This window comes from Staurois parvus, unplaced genomic scaffold (genome assembly GCF_062004578.1).
Source record: "Staurois parvus isolate SC_StPar_1 unplaced genomic scaffold, SC_StPar_1.0 ptg000602l, whole genome shotgun sequence".
NCBI lineage: Eukaryota > Metazoa > Chordata > Amphibia > Anura > Ranidae > Staurois > Staurois parvus.
In genome coordinates, this window is record NW_028318398.1 from 796,269 (window position 1) to 823,096 (window position 26,828).

At 43.9% G+C, this 26,828-nt stretch overlaps 1 pseudogene; it reads right to left on the reverse strand.

Moving 5' to 3' along the window:
• Positions 1 to 908: 908 nt before the first annotated feature.
• On the reverse strand, positions 909 to 1,861 carry LOC149449824 (eukaryotic translation initiation factor 3 subunit F pseudogene; annotated as a pseudogene).
• Between the last annotated feature and the right edge of the window lie 24,967 nt (positions 1,862 to 26,828).

Genomic DNA, 26,828 nt, shown 5'->3' on the forward strand with positions numbered 1-26,828 from the left:
CAATCTGACCGCAGTTTCTCCAGCATTGAGGACTACGTTGTTTTGAGAATTTGGCCATTAGGTAAGGAACTAGATACAATCTTGTGCAAGTTTTGTGAATTAGCCGCCAAAGGTTAGCAAATCTAGTAGCTGAAAACACATTCCTGAATGCACATTCCCACTGCTAATTACAGATTTCCATCTCTAAGTCTTTTTCCACTTGAGTAGCCTCCCTGGCAGTATTCCCGAATGTAGCTCGGGGTAAAGTTTCAGCACCACATGCGGTAACCCCGAGCTACACACGGGAATACACTGCAGCGTTGCCCCGGGAGCTCTTCTTCACTTACCTTGTCCTGCACTCCCGCGATGTCCCTCCTGCAGTGTCCCCTGTAATGTCCTCCGGCCGATGCCGGCATCTCTCTTCTGGGTTCCGTTCCCTGCGACGTCGGGACGTACGGGGGACAGAACGGCGGGAAATTTGAAAATGACAAAAAGTGACATTCACTAAATACACTAAAATCACATAGTATAACATTCCTGTATCAAACCATTTCACATACATTTTGTCCCGAGTGCTTTGTCCGGCGCCCTGTCTGCATTTTTACTGTTCTTGCTGCCTGGAAACTGAGAAACGTCCATGGCGTCCAAAAAGGCGTCCCTTTAGGTCAAAATCGGTTTTAGACCGGCTAGAAAACAGCGATAGTAAATCAGAACCACTTGCAGAATTGAGAGATAATGATTCGCGGGGGAAATTTATCATCAGACACTGAATACGATTCTGCAACTTTGCTCAGCGATGTGCGAACTTGGCGCTATATTTCACATTTCGGTGTTTTTGGTTTGATTAAATTATTGTATTAAATATATTATTATTATATTATTATTTTTCTTTACATTTTTTTTTTAATTTTTTTAATGGAATTGTAACTTTCAGCCAATATAAATCCATTCGACGACAGAGGGGAGTGTCACCTCCACATGTGGGTGACGCTGGTCCATGTTGTCCAGGATGCCAAGGAGGGTCCTCCTCACAAGTTAAGCAGCTTCTCATTGAGAGCGATCTGGGACTGGGTGAAGTTGGCCAGGTAAAAGACCATGAGCAGGTCATTGATGTTGCTGTTGAGCATGGCCTCAAAGTCCTCCGTGCCGATCTTGGGAACTTGGGTCACCAGGTCCTTCAGGAACCTTCCCACCGTGTTGTCCGCTGAGATTTTACCGGACAGCACATCTTCGGCATACTGCAGCACGGTGGCCAGAGGTTCCAGCAGGTGGCTGGCCGCGGATCCCACTTGCTGCAGGTCGGTGGTCAGGCCGATGGAGCGGTTGGAGTTGAAGTAAGTTTTGTTAATCAGATCAACTCCGATCCTCTCCGTGTCATAGTAAATGTATTGCACAGTCAGTGGGGTGAACATCACCCCCATCGTTTTACTGATGTAGGCCTTGATGTTCATGCGGCTCCCCTGCATGCTGGTGTCCACAGTCAGGTGGACGGGGTTGTTGGCCTCCCGGCTGTAATACTCATGAATGAGTACGGAATGCTCTGTGATGTCATTTCCTGTGGCGTACCAGCCCATGATCTGTTCGGTGTTGGAGACTTCCTTATGAAGTTCGTATATATTTTTGGCGAATTCTATATCCACCGCCACCTCGTCCTCGGACTCATTATGGGGGACGGAGAAGCAGTTGGTGATCTCCACAGAATGTTTATCCGTCGTCCCCAGCAGAGTTCCGATCACCCGGGCCGCCCCCTCGTTCCTCCGCTCGTAGCTGTCCACTATGGAGGCCAGGACCACCGGGTGCACCTTCACCACCGGGCTGTTCAGCACCACCGGAGCCCCGGAACACATTCCCGGAGCCGCCATCACCGTCCGCCGGAAAGAGAGAGAGCCTATATTATTATTTTTTATGATTATTTATTATATTATAATTTATGATTTTGTGTTTCAAATTTTAACATACCCGGGATGTTTACTAGACTCTTGCTCGGACAGATTTCAGTGATTTATTCCTAACAATTACAGGCCTACAATAGAAAATACATATTTCCATGCAAAAAAATGTACTGCTTTGAGCACAGAAATACTGACATAATCAGACCGCTAGGGAGGTTAAGGCAGAAGTCTTATTAAATTCTGATTTACATTGTAGAAGGTTATAAAATAGGGTTATACCACCTGATTTAGGAGTAGCAGAGCTATGGATCTGTAAATATACTTTGGGTATATATATTGTTTTTACTGGATGTTTCAATAGGCAACTACTGATGCGTGTATAGGTTGGTTTTTCTGAAGAGAGGAGATTAAAATCTTTCATAAGGAATTCAAAATTTTTTATATAGTTTTCAACACAAATATCTTGTATTGTGCGTATGCCATTATGTTTCCGATTTGAGGTATCTATGCTCGGCATTACGACTTCTAAGGCTGTTATAGGTGTAGGAAGAGGACTTATTCAGAGAGGATCTATAGGCATGGAGCTAAGGATTCCCAGGCTTCAATTGAGGCTCGTACAGTTGGTGTTGTTTTATTGTAGAAGTGGAAAACCCAGATACTCCTGCGCTTGGGGATGGACTCAATATCATTGGGACCACATAACGAAATTCTTGGGATATGCACGCTTTGCTGCCCTCAAAGGACCGGCGAGTCCAAATATACTGAATAGAGAAAAACAAACAGAGGGCGCAGCGACCTAGTGCATTACCATAAAAGTATTTTTATTGAATGTTAAAAAATAAGTATTCTACTCACAATAGTCAATAAATAAAAGGCACATCATGAAGGAACAGCTCTGTCCAATTCGCACTGCGCATCTGTCTTATGATGAGAATTCTGGACATCCAAAAGGCTTATGCGTTTCTATCCTCTTCCCCATAGCCCAGGTGTTATTTGACTAGTTGGAATCCTTTGCCACAAGCTCCCTAGTAGTATGGCACTTACATCGGTAGTAGAGGCTAGAGTTTTTTCAATGTCACCCCATTTTGTATCATCTTCCACTATAAACCAGTGTTTGAGTTGGTCTAATAATGATGCTTTGTGATAGTCCCTAATGTCAACCAATCCCATTCCTCCTAATTTTTTGTGTTTGATTAATATATTATGTTAGCATCTATGTCTCATATTTCCCCAGACGTATTTTTTAAGCCTCGATTGTAGTTTTGCTAGATATGAAGATTTAATTGGGATTGGAATTGATCTGAATAGATATAAAATCTGTGGCAATATGAACAGTTTAAATGCGGCCAGTCTGCCAGACCAGGATAGTTCATGTTTAGCCATTTGATTGAGGCGGATTTGAATTTTTGGAATGAATTTAGAATAATTGAGAGTTCCTAGGTCAGAGGTTTTGTTTGTCAACAATATCCCAAAATAAGGAATGGCTTCATTTTCCCAGATGTAGGGAAATTTGTTTTGGAGGTGCATTTTTAGAATGTGATCTACACCCAGATTTAGGATATTAGATTTGGATGCATTTATTTTATAATATGAAATATTACTGAATTGTATGAGAGTTTGCTGAATTGCTGCTAAAGAAGTAAAGGGATTAGTTAAAATCCACAAAGAGCGTTATTTTGTGGTGTTTTTTTTACCCATATAGAAGCAATGTATATCTGGATCGTTTCTTACAGTTGCATCAAAAGGTTCAATTGATAGGTTAAAAATAAGTGGTGACAATGGGCATCTTTGTCTGGTACCAATCGTAATTAAACCCTTCCAGTCCGGACACTTTCACCCCCTTCCAGTCCGGACACTTTTACCCCTTTCCTGTCCAGGCCAATTTTCAGCTTTCAGCGCTATCACACTTTGAATGACAATTGCGCGGTCATGCAACACTGTACCCATATGAATTTTTTAGCATTTTTTTGAGACAGGTAAAGCTTTATTTTGGTGGTATTTATTCACCACTGAGATTTTTATTCTTTTTGCTATGTAAATTAAAAGTCCAAAAAGTTTGAAAAAAGTTTTTTCTTATAAAATTTAGCAAATAAATATTATTTCATCATAAATCTTGGGCAAAATGTATTCTGTTATATTTTTAGTAAAACAAAAATAACCCAAATTAGTTTATAACCAAACATTATAATTTTTAAATATTTGTTTTCACACTTTTGTTTAATTTTTTTTATATTATTATTTATTTATTTATTTATTTTACATACTGTCACCCTAGCAGTAGAGTGCCACCATGGTGACACTGTACTACTTGTGGGGGGTGATGAAGATTTGTTTTTTTTACACTGATTGCTTTTACACCCATAAAGGTTGTAAAAGCAATAATTTCTCCTTTTCTCTGGCTGCATTCTTGCAGCCATTGAGAACTGCTGTGTGAGCTGTGATTGGTCACAGCTTGTCACATGGTACAAGGCTGTTGTGAATAGCCTTGTACCATGTGACCTCTGTGATCATTCACAGATTTTACACGTAGTAAGCAATGATGTCAGAAGTGACATCTTGCTTACTACTCTGCATGTGATCACTGATTGGCTAATCAGTGATCACATGATCAGGACCTCACACAGAGGTCCCGTCCGATGATCAGTGTTTCACTATGTCTGGAGGACACAGTGGGCACCGGATTGCGGTGCTGCGCGCTCCCAGGGAGCGTGCACAAGCAGGTGGCTAGGAAAGCCGTTTATAAACGGCCACCTGATCCTGCACTGCTACCGTCCGGCCATTTATATACAAGTGGTTAAGAATGGTTTGGATAGCATGTCAGATACATAGACTTGGCCAGAAGGGTTTAGTAAAGTGCTGAAATAGCATTAATAATTGTTCCTGAAAATCCAAATGTATGCAGTACTTGGAACATGTATGTCCAGTGTGTCCTATCAAAAGCCTTTTCGGCCTCCAGAGCAAGTAATAAGGAGGGAATGTTATGTGAGTCTGCATAATGAATTATGTTGATTAATCTCCGGGTTGCGTCAAATGTTTGTCTACCTTTAGTAAAGCCTAACTGATCAAGCTTGATCAAATCTGGGAGTATATTGGCCAGTCTGCACTCTATAATTTTAGCGTAAATCTTAATATCAGTATTTAATAAAGAAAGAGGCCTGAAATGTTGTGGGCTGTCGGGATCTTTACCTGATTTGGGGATTGTTACAATTAATGCTTGTAGCGTTTTGGAAGGTATTGGTTTAGATTGGTTTAGCATTTTGGAATAGTTGATTTAGATGAGGATTTTTTAACATTTTATAGTATTCGCTGGAAAATCCATCTGGTCCCAGACTTTTGCCATTGGGTAGCTTTTCTATTGTTCTGTTTATTTTATTTATTGTGATAGGGGAGTTTAAGATACTTAGTTGTGATTTTGAAAGAGTGGGTAAGCGAATGCGTGATAAAAACGCTTGTATGTTTTCTAAAGAAGGTTGGAGAGTGGATTTTTCTTGATTTAGGTTATAAATAGAGATGAGCGAATTATTCAAAAATTCGATTTGGCTGATTCGCCGAATTTCAGGAAGAAATTTGATTCGATGCGAATTAATTCGCTACGAAGTTAACTTATAAAAAGGGTTTCTAGGCTTCAGAGAGCCTTTAAATTAGTGCAGAACACTGTACCTTTAATTTAAATGCCCTTGGAGATGAGGAAGGAGAAGGAGAAGGAGAAGGAGAAGGATGAGAAGAAGGAGAAGGATGAGAAGAAGGAGAAGGAGAAGGATGAGAAGAAGGAGAAGGATGAGAAGAAGGAGAAGGAGAAGGATGAGAAGAAGGAGAAGGAGAAGGATGAGAAGATGGAGAAGGAGAAGGATGAGAAGAAGGAGAAGGAGAAGGATGAGAAGAAGGAGAAGGAGAAGGATGAGAAGAAGGAGAAGGATGAGAAGAAGGAGAAGGATGAGAAGAAGGATGAGAAGAAGGATGAGAAGAAGGAAAAGGATGAGAAGAAGGATGAGAAGAAGGAGAAGGATGAGAAGAAGGAGAAGGATGAGAAGAAGGAGAAGAATGAGAAGAAGGAGAAGGATGAGAAGAAGGAGAAGGATGAGAAGAAGGAGAAGGATGAGAAGAAGGAGAAGGAGAAGGATGAGAAGAAGGAGAAGGATGGAGAAGGAGAAGGAGAAGGATGAGAAGAAGGAGAAGGATGAGATGAAGGAGAAGGATGAGAAGAGGAAAGGAGAAGGATGAGAAGCCAAGAAGGAAGAGAAGTCATGAGAAGGATGAGAAGATGCAGAAGAAGGAGAAGGATGAGAGAAGGAGAAGGATGAGAGGAGAGGTTCAGTTCTGTGACAGTTTCTGTACTATTTCTGACAGTTCTGTGACATTCACTCCATACAGCGGTTGAAACATTGTATCTATTTGTTTCCATAAATGGATCCATTTATGGAAACAAATAGATACAATGTTTCAACCGCTGTATGGAGTGAATGTCACAGAACTGTCAGAAATAGCGGAGCTCTGCAGATACACTTAGAGGAGCTCTGCAGATACACTTTTTGCCGGCTTGGAATTATTCTTATTTTCATCCTACTTCTTCTTCTTCTTCATCCTCATCCTCTTCTTCTTCTTCTGAGGATGAGGATGAAGAAGAAGAAGAAGAAGAAGTAGGATGAAAATAAGATTAATTCCAAGCCGGCAAAAAGTGTATCTGCAGCGCTCCTCTAAGTGTATCTGCAGAGCTCCTCTAAGTGTATCTGCAGAATAGAGGAGCTCTGCAGATACACTTTTTGCCGGCTTGGAATTATTCTTATTTTCATCCTACTTCTTCTTCTTCTTCTTCATCCTCATCCTCATCCTCTTCTTCTTCTGAGGATGAGGATGAAGAAGAAGAAGAAGAAGAAGTAGGATGAAAATAAGAATTCCAAACCGGCAAAAAGTGTATGTGCAGAGTTCCTCTATTTCTGACAGTTCTCTGACAGTTCCTTCACATGTACAGCGGTTGAAACATCTGTATCCTAAATGGAAACTAATAGATACAATGTTTCAACCGCTGTACATGTGAAGGAACTGTCAGAGAAATGTCAGAAATAGCGGAGCTCTCTGCAGGGACACTTTTGCCGGCTGATCGGGAAAAATCCGATTCGCGCACCCGAAGTAGGCAAATATTCGGATTCGACGCGAATCAAATTTTTCCTGAAATTCGTATCGAATTCCGGTTCGCCTGGTTCGATTCGCTCATCTCTAGTTATAAAGTTGCTTAGTTCTGGACTTAAATCGTCCACTGCTTATCTGTTCCTGTGCAAAATTTATGATGCTAGCTTTGAAATGTGCGCACATTGGAAGGGACTCACGCTGACACACAAGTTCAGTCTATGAACACTTCTAGTTTATTATAATGAGAAAGTGAGCTTATATATGCAGAATGATGCAAGAGTCATGTGACAACACCATAAGCATTATATTAGTCTTTGATTGGTCATTTCCACACGAAAACAATCTCCGTCATGGTATAGGTGTGATCTTCTTCAGTCTTATCTTATAGAGAAGAAAAACATTCCTTTGTTTCCCAAATCACACGGTGGGAGGGGGTCTGTGTGTGTGAGCAGACATTTCTTATGCAAGGATTTCTTTTAGTACCACAAAGCCCAGCAGGCAGAAAATATTCACACAACATATGTATTAAAGTATAAAAGTAAATATTTATAAAACTCATAGAAATAGAGTATATATATATATTCAATAGGAAACGAAATAGGCATTTTACCAAATCCATCACAGTCCCCCTTAAAATGACTATTTTACTCTGTCCCTATAAAGCCTAGCTCATCTGTCCTTATGTACCTTGGAACTCTTTTATGCTGTACGTTAGACAAGTGATGACTATTTCATCACCTCCCTTGCCACAGACTTTGTACATAAGGAAGTCAGATGCTATCCCTACAAAATTGTGAGATTACTGTTGGCGGGGAGGGACCGTAATGGGGTATAAGGTTTTCCTTCATCTATCATATGGGGATCCTCTTGCTCCTGGTTCAGGAAGGTAGGTGTTCTGTTGTCTACAGCTTTGCTCATCAATTTCCTCACACATGGTATAACACAGCATACAACCAGGGCCAGGAGAATCAGAATTATTAATACAGTTACCCCTATTTGGGCAAGTATCTTTTGCCACCCACTCATCCAACTGAAATATTGATCCCACGGGTCTGTGATCCCTGAATTCTTTTTTCAACTCAACTGATCTTCAAATTTCTTTATAGACAGAGTAACCTTACCATTCGAGCCAGCATTGTCAGGAATATATGTACAACATGTTCCGGTTCCTTCTATCATTTTACAGACACCTCCTTTTTCTGCTAAAATCATGTCCAGAGCCATCCTATTCTGGAATGTCATGTAGGATGTAGGGGCTAACTGGTCAACGATTCCTTGAAGGGCATCCCTGGTATAATTCACAAACCTCTGTTGGTTGTAGTATATGTAATTTATCTAATCTACATTTTTATTAACAGTTATCATGGGAATCAGGGATTCAAAGCCTGCTTTACTTGGTCTCTGGCTTTAAATTTATTAGGCACCCCCCTTGGGACTCCAATAGCATCTATACACATGTGGGTCAAAACTACCAGAAGGAGCTTTTGCTTCCTCCTACGGCCAGGCATTGGGTCAGGGGTATTTTCTGCTAGGATGTAGAGAGGCATAATGGCCTTTGCAAGAGCATACTCACCAGTCCAAATCCCTTCCAATCTGGTTCTAATCTTTTGGTCCCCAGTAATCATTCATGACACATATATATACCTGGTCACTACTATTGGAACATGCTCGTTGTGTCAAGATCATATAGATTATGGTCATAGCACCACATGGGATCTATACTACAGAAATCAAAGGTGTAAATAGCTACATGAGTGTTGGATGAGTTGTACCAAAATATAGTGGTGTCACCTATTTCAGTGATATCCACCTGTTGAGCCTCTGCCAGACTTATAAGAAAAAGGATATACAACATAGTTGTCATGGTGTAGATGACGCCTTTCCCTCAGGGTTCAGGACTTTCTTGCAGTGGGAGGCGTGTATCCAAGTGTTCTTCCCGGCCACCTTGTCAGAAGGGGCTGTGGTCAGCAGAACTTGGAATGGACCATCATATCTTGGCTCAAGGGAATGTTTCCTCATAAATGTCTTTACTAATACCCAATCTCTGGGTAATAGGCTGTGAGTTCCTTAATCTGACTCAGAATCTGGAATGGAGAAAACACTTGGACATGGATACGGGTTAATTCACGTAATAATACAGTCACATAATCAGTTAACACATCAAATAATAATTGCAACTGTTGTGGAAAATAACAACCAAATCTGGGGGCTGAGCTAAACAAAATCTCATAAGGGGATAGGGAGTGTTCTCCCCTTGGTGTGTATCTGACACTAAATAGGGCAATAAGCAGACTGTCTGGCCAACTCATGCCAGTCTCTTGGGCTATTTTTAGCATTCTTTCTATTTTCCCACTACTTTGGGGGTGATAGGGGGTATGGAACGCCAGAGTGACTCCTAATGCCGCCCATATTTCTTTGGTTACTGAAGCTGTGAAGGCGGGGCCCTGGTCACTCTCTATCACCTCTGGAAGCCCATATCTGCATACAACCTTAGTGGGGAGTTTCTTCGCAGTTATTTTAGCAGTCCTGTTAGTTACAGCAAAGTCCTCTGGTCAACTTGAAAACATGTCCAACACCACTAGGGTGTACTCAGCCGCCCACTCTTTGGCATCTGGATATAGTCAATTTGTATCCTTTGAAAAGGGTATAGGGGTTTGGTCAAGTGTTTCTGTGGTGTCTTCTCTGTGCGTCCCGGATTGCATTTTGCACAGATGGCACGTTCTGCAAAAATTGTTCGTCAATGTGGTGATTCCAGGTGCTACATAGTACTTGTTGATAAAAGAGTTCATGAGGCTCTTTGACAGATGGGCTGCCCCGTGTGCCCACTGGACTACAGCTGGAAACATATTCTTGGGTAAACAAAGCCTCTTGTTGCACTCAAACAGAATGTCTTTGAAAATAGCTCCTCTCCGTCTCCAGCTTTCTTTTTCTTCTGGACTTGCTGCTTCTTGGAGTTCCTTGAAATAATTTCTGTCCACAGGTAAAGTCTGTAAAGTGAATATTGGTTCCCACTCTCCGGTCACCTCTCCTTCCATTTCTGGTGATCCCATGGCCGCTCGTTTTACCGCCAATTCTGCCAAATTATTGCCTTTGGCTTCTGAGGAGTTTAATTTCCCATGAGCTTTACCTTCAGAATAGCCACTTGAATGGGTAGAAGGAGTGCTTCCAGCAATCGTCCAATGGCTGCTCCATGTCTTATGGACGTACCTGCCACAGTCATAAATCCTCTTGCCTTCCATATGGGTCCAAAGTCATGGGCCACCCCAAAGGCGTATCTGGAGTCTGTGTAGATATTGGCCTTTTTTCCTTCCGCCACCTGGCATGCTGTTGTAAGTGCTTGAAGTTCAGCTCCCTGTGCAGATATTGCAGGTGATAGGGCTCTTGCCTGTAGGACTGTGTCTGCAGTAGTGACCGCAAATCCTGTATAATATTTGCCTCCTTCATCTGCATATCTGGAACCATCAACAAAGAAAGTGAAGTCTGGATCCTGCAGAGGTGTTTCACTCACTGTGGGGAGATGGAAGATTTCCATTTTTCATCACTTCAAGACAATTATGAGGCTTAGTGGCTCCATCATCCTCTCCACTATCTGCATTACCTTCATTACCCCCCTCAGCAATTGGGAGGAGAGTGGCCGGATTCAGGGGTTGGCAACGTAGGAGAGTGACGTTATCAGGAAGTTGGAGGGAACACTGTAGTCTAAGATGCCTCGCTGTGGACAAATGTTTAGGTTGGAGCTTCTTGGACTTGGTTTCAAATGGAAGCAATGTCATGCAGCGCCAGAAGAAAAAGTTCATGTCCCAGTACGATATCAGAGGTCTTATCCAGCAGAGCTTGAGCAGCGAAAACTGCACGCAGACATGACGGTGCTCCTCTAGCCACTGGGTCTAAACGGCATGAGTAGTAGCCTACAGGTCGTAGGCAGTCGCCATGGGACTAGGCCAATACTCCTGTGGCATGGCCTTGGCGTTCAGACACGAACAGTTTCAAAGGTTTCTCGTAGTCTGGTAGACCTAGGGCTGGGGCTGAAGAAAGTAATCGTTTTAGAGCCAAAAAGTTGGAGGCGGCCTCTTCGGACAGATGAAAGGGCTCAGACTTGAGAGCATCGTAGAGTGGTTGCATAAACCAAGAAGCATCAGGAATCCATGACCTACAGTAGGATATGAGGCCAAGAAAGGCATGGAGTGGCTTCTGGCCTAGCGGCAGTGGCAGATTTTAGATGGCCTTAACTCTTTCCTCCGTAAGATGCCTTGTTCCATGTGAGAGGCAGTGGCCCAAGAATACGACTGTTGTAGAGCACCATTGCAACTTCGGTTTAGAAGCCTTACAGCCTTGGTGTGCCAAATAACATAGTAAACTCTCTGAGGCTTCTTCAGCTGTGGGCAGGTCATCAGAACAGAGGAAAAGTCATCCACTTATTGAAGAAGGACCACTGCCGAATGTTCCTTTTGCCACGTGCCCAGTATGGTGGTCATGGCTTTTGCAAACTGGCTCAGGGAATTTTTCGCCCCCTTGTGGCATAACTGCCCAGGTGTATTGCTGCCCCTCATGGATAAAAGCGAAGAAGTAGCTGCAGGGAGGATACAAGGGAACGCTGGAGAATGCATTTGCCAGGTCCACCACGGTGAAATACTTTGCTGTTGGAGATACCCCTGTGAGTAAAGTGTGGGGATTTAGAACGATAGGTGTCTCTAAGACAGTGGCTTCATTCACTGCTCGAAGGTCCTGTATCATCCTGTACGTCTCTGGTTCTCCTTTGGGTGTCTTCTTTTCTTATCGGGAACAAAAGCGTATTACATGGAGAGGTACAAGGTACGAGTGCACCATTTGCCACAAGGGACTTGACCTGCTTCAAAATGGCCTTGGATTGCGCTGGTTTCAGTGGGTATTGTGGTTTCCTGGGTAGGGGAGCTCCAGGCTTCAGTTCCACCATAATTGGGGGTACCTTTTAAACGTCTAATATCTTCGGGTCCTGTGGACCATAGACAACTTGGGATTCTGCTCAGCACATCCGGTGCTACGTAGAATGTACCATTGACTTGTAAGACCGGACACACTGGGTAGAGGCGGCTCACTCAAGGCGTTGGCCTTCCATTTGTCTAATTTGGTGTACCAATATGGCCACCTCCAGGAAGTGTACTGGGCTGGGCAGGAAGGGACAAAGCAGGAGCAGCAAGATGGCTGCCTTCAGGAAGTGTACTGGGCTGGGCAGGAAGGGACAAAACAGGAGCAGCAAGATGGCTGCCATCAGGAAGTGTACTGGGCTGGGCTGGGGTTATGGGAATAAAGTAGGCGTTAGACAAAAGGGCAGGGCTGTCCCTCCCCTCCTTTGTCCTGAATTCTATCATCATAGGGCTTCCATTTTCACTTTTATGATACATTATACAATCGCCATTTTATTGAATTTCTTCCAACTATCCTTTATGCAACGCTTTTGCAGTTTTTTTTTTTTTTTTTCAGTCTATGAACACTTCTAGTTTATTATAATGAGAAAGTGAGCTTATATATGCAGAATGATGCAAGAGTCATGTGACAACAGCATAAGCATTATATTAGTCTTTGATTGGTCATTTCCACACGAAAAAAATCTCCGTCATGGTATAGGTGTGATCTTCTTCAGTCTTATCTTATAGAGAAGAAAAACATTCTTTTGTTTCCCAAATCACACGGTGGGAGGGGGTCTGTGTGTGTGAGCAGACATTTCTTAAGCAAGGATTTCTTATAGTACCACAAAGCCCAGCAGGCAGAAAATATTCACACAACATATGTATTAAAGTATAAAAGTAAATATTTATAAAACTCATAGAAATAGAGTATATATATATATATTCAATAGGAAATGAAATAGGCATTTTACCAAATCCATCACAAAGTGAATCGTAGTAATTAGCAAATTAATTTTATATATATATATATATACAGTGACTAAATGGTTAGCACTTCCACCTGGCAGTACTAGGGTCATTCGTTCGAATCCCAACCATGGCACCACCTGCCTGGAGTTTGCATGTTCTCCCTGTGTCTGAGTGGGTTTCCTCCAGATACTCCGGTTTCCTCCCACACTCCAAAGACATGCTGGTAGGTTAATTGGCTCCTGTCTAAATTGTCCCTAGTATGTGTATGTATGAATGTAAGTTAGGGACCTTAGATTGTACACCCCTTGAGGGTTAGGGACTGATGTGAATGTACAATATATATGTAAAGCACTGCGTAAAATTGACAACGTTATATCAGTACCTGAAATACATAAATATATATATATATTGAATGTGGCCAAAACTGTAGCATATCAATATATTTGGGAAGAATATTTTTAAAATATATTTCAAATATATTTTTCTTCCATAAGGGCTGAAGCATCTGATCGTTAAAATCCACCAACCCCCAATTCAGGCTTTTAGATGAGACCACATCTTCCATAAATGTCCCCTGAGGTGTCATTGTGGATGATGGACAGGATGTATACATCTCTCTTATCCCTCCATTTCACGGCCAACACTTTGTCATTATTCAAACTCATTAATTCCCCCCTTTGTAGCCTTGTAGTCATCTTTTTTCTTTGGGTGGTACAACAGGCCAAGGTTTTCTGGGGGTACAGGTGGCAGAAAAGGAGCAGACTTGTATAGAAATTATCCAGATAGATGTGACAACTCTTTTTGAATAGTGGAAATGCCAGGTCCCAGACAATTTTTCCACTTTTGACAATGTAGGTTGGGCACTCATTGGGCTAGAGCTGGAGATCATTGCCTTTGTACACATGAAATGCATACAAATACCCCGAGGCTCTTTCACAGAACTTGTAGGACTTTACTCCATACCTGGCCCTTTTACTGGGAATGTACTGCTTGATTCCCAGCTGGCCAGTGAAGTGGACAAGGGACTCATCTACACTGATGTTTTTGTCAAGGACATACAAGTCAGTGAATCTCTGGGGAAAAAAAATAAGTATTGGGCAAATTTTGTAGAGCTTATCATATCCAGGCTGATCTCTGGGGGGACACTGTGTGATATCACTGAAATGAAGGAAGAACGTGATCATTTCATAGCGTGACCTTGACATTACAGTTGAATAAATGGGCATGTGATGAAAGGGGTGGGTATACCAGTAAGCATGTGCTTCATTTTGCAAGCCAAGGTCAAGGTTAATTGTGAGGCCCAAAAATAATTTACACTCTTCCACTGTGAGAAGTTTCCATTCAAACGGATGGGCATAGGATGAATTGTGGTTATTTACAATATATTGTTGGACATAAAGATTGGTCTGGTCCAGAATCAACTGGAATACATTTTCAGAAAAAAACCCTAATTCTTGGTGTCTGATGGGATATCTCTGTACTAGTAACAGGCCTTTCATCTAGGGGTCAAGGGCCAATTCAGCATTGGAGTGTATGTGGCTACTGGTGGCTGCCTGGACTTCAAAGCATCTTATCCTTTTTGGAGGGACTGTTTCTTCCCCCGATTCAGTCACAGATCTACAACTTTCGATCGGTTCGTACTCAGAATTGGAATTGGACAGTGAGAGCTTCTCGCTGCTCTAATCCGTCATACTGAGGATTTGAAAAGCCTCCTCACTAGTATAACTAGAGAAAGGTATACTGATGATGGTGACTGTGTGACGGGTATACTGATGATGGTGACTGTGTGACAGGTATACTGATGATGGTGACTGTGCGACTGTGTGACGGGTATACTGATGATGGCGACTGTGTGACGGGTATACTGATGATGGCGACTGTGTGACAGGTATACTGATGATGGCGACTGTGTGACGGGTATACTGATGATGGCGACCGTGTGACGGGTATACTGATGATGGGGACCGTGTGACGGGTATACTGATGATGGTGACTGTGTGACAGGTATACTGATGATGGGGACCGTGTGACGGGTATACTGCTGATGGTGACCGTGTGACGGGTATACTGCTGATGGTGACCGTGTGACGGGTATACTGCTGATGGTGACTGTGTGACGGGTATACTGCTGATGGTGACCGTGTGACGGGTATACTGCTGATGGTGACCGTGTGACGGGTATACTGCTGATGGTGACCGTGTGACGGGTATACTGATGATGGTACTGTGTGACGGGAATACTGATGATGGTGACCGTGTGACGGGTATACTGATGATGGTGACTGTGTGACGGGTATACTGATGATGGCGGCTGTGTGATGGGTATACTGATGATGGTGACTGTGTGACGGGTATACTGATGATGGTGACTGTGTGACGGGTATACTGCTGATGGGGACTGTGTGACGGGTATACTGATGACGGTGACTGTGTGACGGGTATACTGCTGATGGTGACTGTGTGACGGGTATACTGATGATGGTGACTGTGTGACGGGTATACTGATGATGGTGACTGTGTGACGGGTATACTGCTGATGGGGACCGTGTGACGGGTATACTGCTGATGGTGACTGTGTGACGGGTATACTGCTGATGGTGACTGTGTGACGGGTATACTGATGATGGTGACTGTGTGACGGGTATACTGATGATGGTGACTGTGTGACGGGTATACTGCTGATGGGGACCGTGTGACGGGTATACTGCTGATGGTGACTGTGTGATGGGTATACTGATGATGGTGACTGTGTGACGGGTATACTGATGATGGTGACTGTGTGACGGGTATACTGATGATGGTGACTGTGTGACGGGTATACTGATGATGGTGACTGTGTGACGGGTATACTGATGATGGTGACCGTGTGACAGGTATACTGATGATGGTGACTGTGTGACGGGTATACTGATGATGGTGACTGTGTGACGGGTATACTGCTGATGGTGACTGTGTGACGGGTATACTGATGATGGTGACTGTGTGACGGGTATACTGATGATGGTGACTGTGTGACGGGTATACTGATGATGGTGACTGTGTGACAGGTATACTGATCATGGTGACTGTGTGACGGTATACTGATGATGGTGACTGTGTAACGGGTATACTGATGATGGTGACCGTGTGACGGGTATACTGCTGATGGTGACTGTGTGACGGGTATACTGATGATGGTGACTGTGTGACGGGTATACTGATGATGGTGACTGTGTGACAGGTATACTGATGATGGTGACTGTGTGACGGGTATACTGATGATGATGACTGTGTGACAGGTATACTGATGATGGTGACTGTGTGACGGGCATACTGCTGATGGTGGCTGAGTGACAGGTATACTGATGATGGTGACCATGTGACGGGTATACTGATGATGGTGACTGTGTGACGGGTATACTGATGATGGTGGCTCTGATCACTCTGTGTGACAGGTACACTTGATGGGGAACTGAAGGGTCGCTGAATTTTTGGGTCCCCCTAAGCTCTGCACGGCCAGGCAACATGCATTTTCCACATGTTCCAAGTCAGTAAAACAGTCCTTGTTTTTGTTGTTTTTATTGAGGGTAACAACTTGGATGGGGTCTAGTGGTATATTAGATGCCCAAAGGAACTGTAAACTTAAAGGACAACTTATTTACAAAAATGTACAAGATGTGGACCAAAATCAGCAACTGTCTCTTTAAAGAACACTGAGTCCCTTTTGGTGTAGCTCCTCAGACCCTAGTTAAACCTCTCCTCATCCATCCAGCTGTCCTGAGGGTATCCCTGGGCAAGGGATTCCAAGATCTACAGTGGGAACTAGTTGGGTATTGCACTTGACCGCCCTCTCCCTGCTTTGGCCCAGGGGGTGTAGAAGTATTCACACTTTTTCTCTGTACCTTAATGGGTTGAAGATGCTTCCAGGCCTCACACTGGGCTGTGTCCTTCCCTGCTGACAGGTTGTCTTTTCTAGCAGACAGCAGGACAGTGGAGATTCTTCTTTCCAGATTCAGCCTGTAGGTAGGCCCCCTGATACTGGGTCCCCCTCCCAGGCTACAAACATCATCACCTTAATTCACTCTTTCTTCCACTCAGCTCCCCTTCTGATCAGGCTCGCCCATATTTAAGGGCCCGTCTGACCACTATTGCCCAGCCTCCGACCAGGGGATTGGTCAGACTCCCTTAAATATGAAAATCTAGGCCTCCTCCCCTCCTCTGCCCCACTTCTAGAAAGTGCCAGAAGTTTCTAGAAGGGTGAGAAGGCTCCAGAAGCCCTAACTTGTAGAGCCTCCCAGCCTCCTTTGAAGTACCCTTGCTGACTCACTCCCAGGCTGACTTATCCCAGGCTTCTAACAAGCCTCTGACTCACAAACAAAAAATCATCTACCTGGAGGGCGTTACACTAGTTATCCATGAGGTTTACACAACACATCCCACAATATATTATAAAAATGATGAGGGGATGTTTTTTGTAGTTCTAAAACTTTTCTGACAGTGCTAATCCCTCACAGATACAGTAATTATGTTACTTGCAGGATTCTCAAGTGAAAATAAAAGGGAAAAACCATTAAAAAAAAATGCATCCATTACATCAGTAAGTTGTAATATATTGCATTGTTGCTTTATCTTTAATTTAATTAATTAGTAATTTTCTGCATGACAGTAAACAATTTTTTCTGAGCAATTGCTTAAAAAAGATGAATTAGAGGATATGTCATCCAGAACGTGGTCTATAGGTATGAGATTAGAGGAGCAATAAAGCACAGACATTGTACTGCACGGCCAGTAATAATCAGCGTATGAACATTTGGCTGAATATGGCTACCTACTGTAAATGTACATCATTATTAAAACGTCAAAATGTTATAACGATCATTTACATTACAATCCCGTCTGTCTGCAGCTGGATGTATGCTTCAGGAACTTTTGTGTCTCTTCCATTACAATTCATAGTTTGTATTTTTCAATGGCTTTACCTTCTCAGTAAGATGGAGTTTCAATTCTTCTCATTGTTTTTTTTGGTTTTCATTCAAAACAACCGAGCCTGCTGCGTCTGCTCCTAAATCCATCCCTGTCCAAGGTTCCCTTAGGTAATGTCGGCTCGGCATATAATTATAGAGGGGAGACCGAAGCTTTTCTGTGATAATTAGCAGACTTGTAACATCAATTAATATGTAATATGATCCATGTGATTAGTGATGGAACCGCAATGAAAGAAGTCATTAACTGATCACATTGAAACACATTAATGATAATGCAGAGACAGTTGTCAAACATCAAGGCTCATCATACAGATCATATTCCATGTTCCTTATATACCTGAGGAGCAAGAAAAGTACATGATTTACAGCGGAATGTCAGAATAGACCGATACTGGTTTTATGTCAGTAGAAGTATGGAACTAACTGCTATGGATTATGTGTGGGCAATATTATTATTATCAATTATAATAATAGATCCTATATGAGATCACATAAGTATTTTTATACATTCCACAGTATTTCACAAAGTCAGTATTATTATTAGTATTAGTAGTAGTAGTAGTAGTAGTAATAATAATTATTATTATTATTATTATTGTTAATAATAATACTACTACTACTAATACTATTAATAATAATAATAATAACAATAATAATAAAACATTTCACATAGCTGTTACATGAGCATTTTTTTAAACGTTAGCAGTATTTTAGAATAAATTAAGTAATAGTAATATTAATACTAATACTACTAATAATAATAACAACACAATCCAACATAACATAGGAAAATTCATTTTCAGAAATGTATGCACCAAGTTTGATAATAATAAAACAATTTCACATAGCTGTTACATGAGCATTTTTTTTTTAAATGTTAACAGTATTTTAGAATACATTAGTAATACTAATATCAATACTAATACTACTACTAATAATAATTACAACAACATCCAACATAACATAGGAAAATTCATTTTCAGAAATGTTTGTACCATGTTTGATCAGCAATTCCTTTGCTTCTTTGCCCAAACACAACCCTTTGCTTGCGCGTCCTCATTTCCTTTATTGGGTTTCAGCTCGTCTCAATCCAAATTTTATTATAAGTGCCACCAGACTTAAAGGATACGTTCACCTTTTGGACAAAAATAATAAATGCACATTTTTTTGAAGGTAAAAAAAATGTGCATTTATTATTTTTGTCCAAGGGAGCCTGGCAAGCATTGCACCAGTGATCAGTAGATTGCTGATGCCATGACAGTCTCCTGAAGACCTGTCAGAATATCTGCTTGCCTTACGGGATGTACGGGGTGTACAGGGATATACGGGATGTACGGAATATACAGGGGTGTAGGGGATGTACAGGATGTATGGGGTATAATGGATGTACAGGGATGTACGGGGTGTACAGGGATGTACGGGATGTACGGGGTGTACAAGATGTACGGGATGTACGGGGCGTACTGGATGTACGGGATGTACAGGGATGTACGGGATGTATGGGATGTACAGGGTGTATGGGATGTACGGGGTGTACAGGGATGTACGGGATGTACGGGGTGTACGGGATGTATGGGATGTACAGGGTGTATGGGATGTATGGGATGTACGGGATGTACGGGATGTACGGGATGTACGGAGTGTACAGGGATGTACGGGATGTCGGGGTGTACAGGGATGTACGGGATGTACGGGATGTATATGTACACCATTATTTGCAAATAAATTCTTTCCAAATCAGCCAATGTGATTGTCTGGATTTGTTTTCTCATTTTGTCTCTCATAGTTGAGGTCTACCTATGACGCCAATGACAGGCCTCTCTCATCTTTTTAAGTGGGAGAACTTGCACAATTGGTGGCTGACTAAATACTTTTTTGCCCCACTGTACTTTCAAGCATCACTGAGGAACTGCAATTTGCGATGGGAGTTGCAGCAGGAATAGATTGGTGGGTTGGCAGGTTGTCAACACACTGAACAATGTGATTGTCATTGGATTTAAATCATATGACATTGGCTGACAGCACTGACATACAGTGATATCAGAGCATTCTTTTTCGTTTTACATACTGTCACCAGAACAGTTCAGTGTCACTGTGGTGACATTGTACTGATGTAGCTATTGATCAGAAACATTGTCTGCTGAACTGGCATGCAGTGTCTTCAGTGCACCAGTCAGTGTCTCTGACCACCATACAGCAGAGCAGAATAATTTCACCGCAGTGACAACCTACCGCTCACTACATTCACTACAGTAAGCAATCGGTTTTCTTTCACAGCCATCAGCTGTGAAACTCTTTGAAAGGCTGCAGGCATGCAGCCTTTACTTACAACTGTGATTGGTCAAAGAGATCACATGGTACAGGGCCAATGAAATTGTCCCTGTACCCACTCTGTGATTCACAGCCATGACAGAGCACACTCTAGGAGCCAAGCACAGGAGGTTGATTCAGAACCAGTAACATACCAGTACACCCTGCATCAATGCTGCTCCTGTCCGGCCATTTATCTACATGGGCTGGACAGGAAGCCATCAAAGGAATAAAGCGTTTCCACTTTCAAAACTTAATTTTCTTTTATCTTACTGAATAGTGAAATTTTGCTGTTCATAGAATATCCAATCATGTGAAATGCAAAAAATACATTAATTTTATTTGTCCTTGATTGGATGCTTGAAGTCACCACGACTTCACCTCATTCACTAAGCGAAATTAAGGACCAATATCTGTCTGCAACAAGTGATAGCTAGTGCTCCATTATCAACACTAGAGATCAGCGAATTATTCAAAAATTCGGTTCGGCTGATTCGCCGAATTCGCCGAATAAATTCGCTTCGAGCCGAATATATTCGCTGCGAATTTAACTTATAAAAGGGTGTTTCTAGGCTTCAGAGAGCCTTTATATTAGTGCAGAACACTGTACCTTTAATTTAAATGCCCTTGGAGTCTGCTGGGGAAGAGAAATAATACTGTCAGTCAGTATGACATGCAGATGAGTGCCGTCGATCTTAGAATCACCGCACACTTCACTCATTTGGGCAGTCACGGGGCCAAAACCAGAGTGTGGAGCCACAGTGTGGCGGTGGAGGCAGCAGCAATGGGAGGCCATACAGCACCCTATGACAAAATGGAACCCACCAGCAGTGTGAGGAGACCTGAAAGTGGCACATGGCAGAGTGTGGCGATGGAGACAGCAGCAATGGGAGGCCGTACAGGGACCCATGACACACTCTGGACCTGGCAGCAGCATGAGGAGGTTGTACAGGGGCCCATTACAGATTACGGGCCTGGCAGCAGCATGAGGAGTCGGTACGGGGGCCCATAGCAGATTACGGGCCTGGCAGCAGCATGAGGAGGCGGTACAGGGGCCCATGACAGATTACGGGCCTGGCAGCAGCATGAGGAGTCGGTACGGGGGCCCATGGCAGATTACGGGCCTGGCAGCAGCATGAGGAGTCGGTACAGGGGCCCATGACAGATTACGGGCCTGGCAGCAGCATGAGGAGTCGGTACGGGGGCCCATGGCAGATTACGGGCCTGGCAGCAGCATGAGGAGTCGGTACGGGGGCCCATGGCAGATTACGGGCCTGGCAGCAGCATGAGGAGGCGGTACAGGGGCCCATGGCAGAGTGGTGGAGCGTAAGCAGCTAAAATTGAAGGCCATACAGAGGCCTATGTTAAAAAGTCCCCCCAGCTGCAGCGTGGGGAGACGACTATCAAGAGTCCAATGGCAGAGTGGCGGAGCAGAAGCAGCTTCAATTGAAGGCCATACACAGGCCTAGGTTTAAAAGTCCCTCACAGTTAATTCCAATAACGAACTCTACTCCTCCGTGCAATCTACTTACGAGACCCTGGGCAGGTCTGGGTCCAATTTGTGGTAGAGACTGGTTTTGTTCAGCCATGCTTGAGCGAGTAATAACAGGTCTGTGCTGCCCTTTGGTGTCTGGCTTAATGCGCACAACACTGAACGTCCCAGCGTTTGTCAACGATTTGCCGTTAAGTGATGCAAACCCGCTGAACCACGTTCATGAGGAGCCGGTACAGGGGGCCATGAATCAGTATGGACCTGGCAGCAGCGTGAGCAGACGACAGAGGCACATGGCGCAGGGTGGCGGTGTAGGCAGAATTATTCTGAAGCCATACACAGGCCTAGGTTAAAAAGCGGAAGCCGTCAGCAGCGTGAGCAGACGACAGAGGCACATGGCGCAGGGTGGCGGTGGATGCAGCAGTATTCGGAAGCCAAACACAGGCCTCGGTTAAAAAGCGGAAGCCGTCAGCAGCGTGAGCAGACGACAGAGGCACATGGCGCAGGGTGGCGGTGGAGGCAGCAGCAATGGAAGGCCATACAGCACCCTATCACAAAATGGAACCCACCAACAGTGTAAGGAGACCTGAAAGTGGCACATGGCAGAGTCTGGCAATGAAGTCAGCAGCAATGGGAGGCCGTACAGGGACCCATGACACACTCTGGACCTGGCAGCAGCAAGAGGAGGCGGTACAGGGGCCCATGGCAGAGTGGCGAAGCGTAAGCAGCTTAAATTGAAGGCCATACAGAGGCCTATGTTAAAAAGTCCCCCCAGCAGCAGTGTGGGGAGACGACTATCAAGAGTCCAGTGGCAGAGCAGAAGCAGCTTCAATTGAAGGCCATACACAGGCCTAGGTTAAAAAGTCCCCCCAGCAGCAGCGTGGGGAGACGACTATCAAGAGTCCAATGGCAGAGTGGCGGAGCGGAAGCAGCTTCAAATGAAGGCCATACACAGGCCTAGGTTAAAAAGTCCCCCCAGCAGCAGTGTGGGGAGACGACTATCAAGAGTCCAATGGCTGAGTGGCGATCCGGGAAGTCAGCGTTGTGATTGCAGATGCAATGCAGAGATTCTATGAGGTGATGCCGTGGGTGCGAAGAAGATCATATACCGTCGTACTTCCATCCATAAGACGGAACAACCTGCGAACCGGGAGCTTTATTGCCCTGACCCGCTGAGCAGCTTCTGGGATACCCAAGAGGCCCATGGCAGAGTGGCGGAGCATAAGCAGCTTCAATTAAAGGCCATACAGAGGCCTATGTTAAAAAGTCCCCCCAGCAGCAGTGTGGGGAGACGACTATCAAGAGTCCAATGGCAGAGTGGCGGAGCGGAAGCAGCTTCAATTGAAGGCCATACACAGGCCTAGGTTAAAAAGTCCCCCCAGCAGCAGTGTGGGGAGACGACTATCAAGAGTCCAATGGCTGAGTGGCGATCCAGGAAGTCAGCGTTGTGATTGCAGATGCAATGCAGAAATTTTATGAGGTAATGCCGTGGGTGCGAAGAAGATCATATACCGTCGTACTTCCATCCATAAGACGGAACAACCTGCGAACCGGGAGCTTTATTGCCCTGACCCGCTGAGCAGCTTCTGGGATACCCAAGAGTTTGGCTTCTGTGGGGAATATGATTGAAAACTGAAACTTAAAGGCATGTTGACGGAAGGGCACCAGTGTCAGTGCTCCGGAGGGAATATAGCTTCAAAGCTGACACTTAAAGGTATATCGACGGTCAGAGACCACAGGAAGTGGAGCGTGCGTCTTAAATCGACTGAATGTGGCAGACGTGAAACGTCTACGGGCCGTATATGAAACGGGTTGTTCCTCTTTCTGGAATAAGTGTTGGAAATGGCCACTCTTTTTGGTGTGGCGTTTTGTCTATTTAATTCTGATAACGGACTCTACACCTCCGTGCAATCTAGTTACGAGACCCTGGGCAGGTCTGGGTCCAATTTGTGGTAGAGACTGGTTTTGCTCAGCTATGCTTGAGCGAGTAATAACAGGTCTGTGCTGCCCTTTGGTGTCTGGCTTAATGCGCACAACACTGAACGTCCCAGCATTTGTCAACGATTTGCCGTTAAGTGATGCAAACCCGCTGAACCACGTTCATGAGGAGCCGGTACAGGGGGCCATGAATCGGTATGGACCTGGCAGCAGTGTGAGGAGACCCGAAAGTGGCACATGGCGCAGGGTGGCGGTGGAGGCAGCAGTATTCGGAAGACATACACAGGACTAGTTTAAAAAGCGGAAGCCGTCAGCAGCGTGAGCAGACGACAGAGGCACATGGCGCAGGGTGGCGGTGGAGGCAGCAGTATTCGGAAGCCATACACAGGCCTAGGTTAAAAATCGGAAGCCGTCAGCAGCGTGAACAGACGACAGAGGCACATGGCGCAGGGTGGCGGTGGAGGCAGCAGTATTCGAAAGCCATACACAGGCCTAGGTTTAAAACTGGAACCCAGCAGCGTGAGCAGACGACAAAGACGCACATGGCAGAGGATGGATCTGGCAGCAGTATGAGAAGGCGGTACAGGGGCCCGTGGCACAGTGTGGTGATGGGGGCTACAGCAACTGGATGCCAGAAAGTGGCCGATAGGGCTATATACTGCATGGAATTATAAAGTTGTAAAGACAGCGGCCTATAAGGCTATACACACTATAACAATCATGACTTGATTGACCATTGGCCTATAAGGCTATACACAGCATGAATATCATGACTTATTCTGAGAGTGGTTTGGAAGGCTATATACAAAAAGTAATTCATGAGCTGTCCGGACAGCGAACAATAAGTACATATATACAAATCAATTCATCAGCTGTCCAGCCAGCGGCCTCAAAGGCGACACATATAAAAAGCAATTCATGAGCTGTTCAGACAGCGGCCTCTAAGGCGACAGATATACAAAGCAATTCCCGAGGTGCAGCTTGCCGTTGGCTGTAAACTGTACGTTTATGTCACTGGAATGCACTAATCACCCAAAAAATATTACCGCCAGCCGGCGTGTAAATGGATTTAACTCTTTGAACGTACAATAGTGGTTGTGAAGCAGAAAGTCAGTTTATTGTACACAATCAGTCAATTGCAGCTTGCCGTTGGCTGGAAACTGTACGTTTATGTCACTGGAATGCACTAATCACCCAAAAAATATTACCGCCAGCCGGCGTGTAAATGGATTTAACTCTTTGAACGTACAATAGTGGTTGTGAAGCAGAAAGTCAGTTTATTTAGCACAATCGGTCAATTGCAGCTTGCCGTTGGCTGGAAACTGTACGTTTATGTCACTGGAATGCACTAATCACCCAAAAAATATTACCGCCAGCCGGCGTGTAAATGGATTTAACTCTTTGAACGTACAATAGTGGTTGTGAAGCAGAAAGTCAGTTTATTTAGCACAATCGGTCAATTGCAGCTTGCCGTTGGCTGGAAACTGTACGTTTATGTCACTGGAATGCACTAATCACCCAAAAAATATTACCGCCACCCGGCGTGTAAATGGATCTAACTCTTTGAACGTACAATAGAGGTTGTGAAGCAGAAAGTCAGTTTATTTAGCACAATCGGTCAATTGCAGCTTGCCGTTGGCTGGAAACTGTACGTTTCTGTCACTGGAATGCACTAATCTCCCAAAAAATATTACCGCCACCCGGCGTGTATATGGATTTAACTCTTTGAACGTACAATAGTGGTTGTGAAGCAGAAAGTCAGTTTATTTAGCACAATCGGTCAATTGCAGCTTGCCGTTGGCTGGAAACTGTACGTTTATGTCACTGGAATGCACTAATCACCCAAAAAATATTACCGCCAGCCGGCGTGTAAATGGATCTAACTCTTTGAACGTACAATAGTGGTTGTGAAGCAGAAAGTCAGTTTATTTAGCACAATCGGTCAATTGCAGCTTGCCGTTGGCTGGAAACTGTACGTTTATGTCACTGGAATGCACTAATCACCCAAAAAATATTACCGCCAGCCGGCGTGTAAATGGATCTAACTCTTTGAACGTACAATAGTGGTTGTGAAGCAGAAAGTCAGGTTATTTAGCACAATCGGTCAATTGCAGCTTGCCGTTGGCTGGAAACTGTATGTTTATGTCACTGGAATGCACTAATCACCGAAAAAATATTACCGCCACCCGGCATGTAAATGGATCTAACTCTTTGAACGTACAATAGTGGTTGTGAAGCAGAAAGTCAGTTTATTGTACACAATCGGTCAATTGCAGCTTGCCGTTGGCTGGAAACTGTACGTTTCTGTCACTGGAATGCACTAATCACCCAAAAAATATTACCGCCAGCCGGCGTGTAAATGGATTTAACTCTTTGAACGTACAATAGTGGTTGTGAAGCAGAAAGTCAGTTTATTTAGCACAATCGGTCAATTGCAGCTTGCCGTTGGCTGGAAACTGTACGTTTCTGTCACTGGAATGCACTAATCACCCAAAAAATATTACCGCCAGCCGGCGTGTAAATGGATTTAACTCTTTGAACGTACAATAGTGGTTGTGAAGCAGAAAGTCAGTTTATTGTACACAATCGGTCAATTGCAGCTTGCCGTTGGCTGGAAACTGTACGTTTATGTCACTGGAATGCACTAATCACCCAAAAAATATTACCGCCAGCCGGCGTGTAAATGGATTTAACTCTTTGAACGTACAATAGTGGTTGTGAAGCAGAAAGTCAGTTTATTTAGCACAATTGGTCAATTTCAGCTTGCCGTTGGCTGGAAACTGTACGTTTATGTCACTGGAATGCACTAATCACCCAAAAAATATTACCGCCACCCGGCGTGTAAATGGATCTAACTCTTTGAACGTACAATAGTGGTTGTGAAGCAGAAAGTCAGTTTATTGTACACAATCGGTCAATTGCAGCTGGCCGTTGGCTGGAAACTGTACGTTTCTGTCACTGGAATGCACAAATCGCCCAAAAAATATTACCGCCACCCGGCGTGTATATGAATTTAACTCTTTGAACGTACAATAGTGGTTGTGAAGCAGAAAGTCAGTTTATTTGGCACAATCGGTCAATTGCAGCTTGCCGTTGGCTGGAAACTGTACGTTTATGTCACTGGAATGCACTAATCACCCAAAAAATATTACCGCCACCCGGCGTGTAAATGGATCTAACTCTTTGAACGTACAATAGTGGTTGTGAAGCAGAAAGTCAGTTTATTTAGCACAATCGGTCAATTGCAGCTTGCCGTTGGCTGGAAACTGTA